The 5,057-nt window shown below is 37.1% G+C and overlaps 1 long non-coding RNA gene across 1 annotated transcript; it reads right to left on the reverse strand.

The window, feature by feature from the left end:
* Nucleotides 1-299: 299 nt before the first annotated feature.
* Nucleotides 300-3,280, reverse strand: LOC141769500 (uncharacterized). Its single transcript, XR_012594306.1, has 4 exons — nucleotides 3,050-3,280; nucleotides 2,799-2,868; nucleotides 1,818-1,980; nucleotides 300-1,249 (listed from the first exon to the last, which is right to left on the reverse strand). It is a non-coding gene; the product is annotated as an uncharacterized LOC141769500 (long non-coding RNA).
* Nucleotides 3,281-5,057: the final 1,777 nt, after the last annotated feature.

The raw sequence follows: 5,057 nt of genomic DNA on the forward strand, positions 1-5,057 counted from the left end.
TACAATTTACAGTATCTGTACTGTATCAAAGAATACAGCAGCTTACTGTAATCAAAGCATACAGTAACTTGCTGTAATAATTCCAAATACAGTAATTTATTGGTTGCAGTTTCACCAGCAAGATACTGTACAATTTACAGTATCTACTGTATCAGAGAAATACAGTAACTTGTTGTAATCAAAATGTCCAATAATTTCCTGTAATAATTCCACAAATTACAGTATTTTAAGCATCTATAAAAACTAACAAGCAAATGAAAAATAACAATTTTGAACAATAAACACAACAACATGGCATATTCATATTATTCTTGTTTATTATAATAACCTGAGTTTGACAGAAAATAACATCCAAATAAAACATTCAAATACTCAAGCTCTTACAAATAAAAATGGTGTGATGAGTTGTGAGTGAGTAAGAGACACAGTGTGTGTGTGTGTGTGTGTGTGTGTGTGTGTGTATCTGACTGACTGAGTGAGGGTGTATATTTGACTGTGTATGAATATCTGAGTCCATGGACTGAGTAAATACCATAACCTTTCTGTTTCAAAATTAAATAGCCTCCCCTGTTACACTGAGGGGGTTCACTAGACAGAACCATCCTATTGAACAATACTGCGTGCTGGCTAAACATCTTCAATATTAAACGTAGAAATAATGCCAGGTTGAACATTGTAAATAGAATAAAATTCAAAAATACAAAAATAGCCATTACAAATAAAAATACTGTTGTGAATGAATGAATTCATGTGTGAGTGTATCTGAGTAAGTGACGGGCTTAAAACATTTGTACTTTGTGGACTGAGTAAATACTGTAACTTTTCTGTTTCAAAATGAAATAGCCTCCCCCGTTACACTGCGGGGGTTCACTAGACAGAACAATACTGTTGAACAATACTGTGTGCTGGCTCAATATGGTCAATTATTAAACGTATAAATAATGCCAGGTTGAACATTTTAAGCAAAATTAAATAAAAAATAACATTGTGAATAAGTGAGACACAGACATAAAGGGATTTTCAGTAATTGAGTGAGATATGGAGGGTTTGTCTCTACAGACAGAGTCAGGGATGTGATTGTTAAACTCACACAAAGTCCCACTCGAGATCCATGAGCTTCCGCAGGAGGGTGCAAACATGAGGATTCAGGGATGTCCCTTTCTTATGAACCATTTTCCCGCTCTTCTTGCTGGTCACCTTTCCCTGTCGTGCCTTTGTCCCTCTCTCTGGGTTGATCCTGACACAGCTTCTACAAGGCATAGCAAGGTAAAACAAAAAGACACAAATGTGAATCAAACCACCTCTTACCTAAAATTAGACCGCTAAATATTGTTAGTATAAATAATACCTGATTTATTATAAGTCCCCAAATCATTCTTTTTCATGCTTTATGTTTGCAATGCATATTAGAGTAGATACACGTGGACATGGTGAAATACTTCTTGCTAATATAGCTTACTTGCCTGATGTTTTATGAGTCACACTTTTGGAATATGAATATAACATTGAGTTTTTTTGGTAACTTGATGACTCTTTGATAATTATCTATTTAATTTAATTATTCAAGACTAATAACAATGGGTTATTAATTTATATATGAAATGATATTATTGAAGGCTAATACTGTTATGTTTCTTGTATATATTTTAGAACCACACATACACACCCAAACATCCAAGTGATCATTTAAGCTTATTTTGGAATGAACTCTCCATACCCTACTCTCTGATCGTATGTCTATCACACATAGATAGATACAAGGATAGCTGTAAGGCCCAAACATCTGACACAAATGACTATATGGAATTCAAACTTACTTCTGTATGAATTCAAGTGTCCAGGCAGCGTGATCCTGATATTGGAGGTTGAAGTTGTAGTAGGATGTGAAGACAACAGCAAGCCCCAACGCAGACAATGCCCCTTCACACACCACCTGACCCTCGATGCTTACCATCCAGCGCTGGTCGGAAATCATTGGACCTGAAACACAATGCAAAAAGCTTTAGGCTGAATACCAAATTGACCATTTGACGAATTATCAAGTGGCCACTTACCGCTTTATTGTTTTTGTATGGTATTGGCATTTCCAACTGATATTTGAAAACCTTTCTAAAAAAATGTAAGCCTCTGCTAGATATCAGGAATTCTTGATGTAGGATGCGAGATGCTACTCATCTACTGTACTGCTCTTTGATGTATCCAGGTAGCCATTTACATACTTGCGACACCATCGCGCACTCATTTTCATGAAGCTTAGTGGTTGTGTCCGTTGCAGTGAAGGAGAAATCAAGTAAAAAAGTTAATACAAATAAAATAAAATCTACAAAGGGAGGGAGAATACCAAACGAACTATTTACATATTTACAAGCTATAGGAACACCCTAATCCAGAAAGAGTGAGAGAAAAGCTTAAACAAACTATTTACATATCAGAGAAGAATCAGAGAAATTATTATTCCGTAGCCTACTGTGTATGTATTATAGAGTCAACTATTTATTAACTAAAACATAGCCCACTGTGTATGTATTATAGTCAACTATTTATTAACCATCTAAAACTACATATTTATTTATCCATTTCTGTATGCACAACTGTTTCAGAATCAGTATCTATTTATAAGAATGTAAAGTTGTGTGTATTATATACAATATAGAAGACATAACCATAGAAACTCACTACAACTGAACTCCAACTCCAGCGGCAAGCAGCGTCTTCCTGCCTGCTGACAGGCTCAATAGAAGTACTCTGCATATGTGCACTAGTACAGTGTAAGTAGAAACGTGGGGCTTAGTGCTTACCTAGAATGATCAACCAAGGGCTATCAGGAAGGGTGAGGGATGTCTTCACAGTCGCCGCTGTGTCTGACACCTATATAGGAGACAATAAAGGCATTGCAATTCTAAGTTAATGTTAATACAATTAAACAATGCTTTAACTATAGTTGTCATCAATTTTCCTGTTTAAAGAAATTATTTTTAAAATCACACTGAGCTCCACTCATTGCATTTCAATGTCTTAATCTGAAATAAACTACATCAGTTATACTCACATCTGCCTGCAAGATGAGGACATCTCTCTTCTATTTGAAGCACCCTGCATGCTCATGTGAGCACCCTGCATGCTCATGTGAGCACCCTGCTTGCTCAACAGTATTCTCTCCATCATCTCTACCTGACCTGATCTGACTCAAAAGATTACCAACTACACAACCTTTATGTGTTCTTGACAAGTGTGATGAAAAAGTGGATATCACAGTAAACATTTTACCACAATTTGTGAATGGACATAAGACTGGTTTCCCCTCTTTAATGTGAGTCTTCAAGTGAGAAAATAATGTAGACAAACTGTCACATTTGACAGTACAGAAATCGATGTGGCATGATAAAACGTCTAATGTTAATGTCCTTATGCCAGAACATCCTTCCCTCAAGCTTGACTCCCTCTGATCTGGGTGATCTCTATATACATGGCATTTTAAAGCTGTAACTTTGCCAAATGAACGGTTACAATCGTGGAAAGCACATTTAAATGTGATGTGTGGGGTGTTTTGGTGAACTTTCATATGCCTAACAAAGGCATATTTAGTACCACATGCATGGCGGCAAAATTGACAGTTGAACATTCTTGAAACACAAGATAGATACTGCCTTGTCTCCCTTTTAGATTGCTGCTACCTATTAGTAATTATATTGAGAATTTAAATGCTGACTAAGCTAAAACCAGCTAGCTAACGAGCTAACGCTAACTAACGAGCTAGCGCTAGCTAACGAGCTAGCGCTAGCTACCGTGAATATAAGATAGACTACTGATGTGTGTTACCTGTGATACTAATGAGTATTGAAATATAGACGAAGCTAAGAATAGCTAACGACCTACCGTTAGCTAGCTAATGTACATACATGGAGGAACATGCACTGTGTTAGCAAAGGTACAATACAACTTGATGATTTGACTTACCATGAAGTAATGTAACCACTGGAGTTTCCCTTCGTCTGGTCTGACGATCAAAATGGAACTGGCGGTGGTGAAAATAAAAAGTGTTTATCCAAACTGCTGCTGTTTCTCTCCTCAAGTTGCACTGGACAACAACATGCTGCTGCTGCTGCCAGAGTGACCGTTGAGCTGTTGACCGTTGAGCTGTTGAGCTGTTGACCGTTGAGTTGTGGCGCTCAACGGTCAACTCGAAAAAAATACGCGCGAGAATTTAGAAAAATAGCCGTTAATTTATTTTCCCGAGATTCTCAGCGGCAGCAGTAGATTACTGTGAAAAGATACACTTGACCGCTGGGATCATGGGAGCAAGCGTTCTGACTCCCAGAATGCATTGCTTTCACAGTAATATACAGTAAAAGCATTTTACAGTATGTAACTGTTAGAATCTCGCCGTAAATTTACATCGAAGTCTTACAGTGTAGCGATGAGATTTCAGATCGCAACCAACTGAAACTTCTCCCGTGTGCTAAGCGTGTAGGAGAACTACGGTGGCCGACGCAAAAATATGAAAACGTTAATGGCCCCTCTCTAGAGCCAGTGTTTGGTTTGTCCGTTCTGGGCTACTGTAGAAACATGGCGGCAGACTAAGTGAAGTATGAACAAACGGCTCTTTCTAAGGTAACAAAAACACAACGATTCTTATTTTCAGGTGATTATACTCTAAAGAAAATATGCTTAGTAATATTCCATTTCTGCCAATAGATCACCCTAAATGTTACACACAAATTGTACATAGACATTTTTCCCAGAGATTTATTGACTGACGTCCAATTTTTCTAAGTTAAAAAGGCAAAACATCTTCATGAATCAGCATTCAGTGTAAACAGAGACAAAAAAGAGCAATACATAGTAGCCGGTAGTGCTGTGTATTGGCAAGAATCTGGCGATACGATACTGACCATAATACCGATGTTACGACTGAATATATTGCGATATATCGCGATATGGCAAGGTGATTTATTGTGATTTCTTAAAATCTAATTTTAGGAAAACTGTCATAATATAAAGAACACACCGCCATATGCATAAAATCTGAGTAAAGTAAAGTTTACTTTTTTATGCAA

Source organism: Sebastes fasciatus, chromosome 6 (genome assembly GCF_043250625.1).
Source record: "Sebastes fasciatus isolate fSebFas1 chromosome 6, fSebFas1.pri, whole genome shotgun sequence".
Classification (NCBI taxonomy): domain Eukaryota; kingdom Metazoa; phylum Chordata; class Actinopteri; order Perciformes; family Sebastidae; genus Sebastes; species Sebastes fasciatus.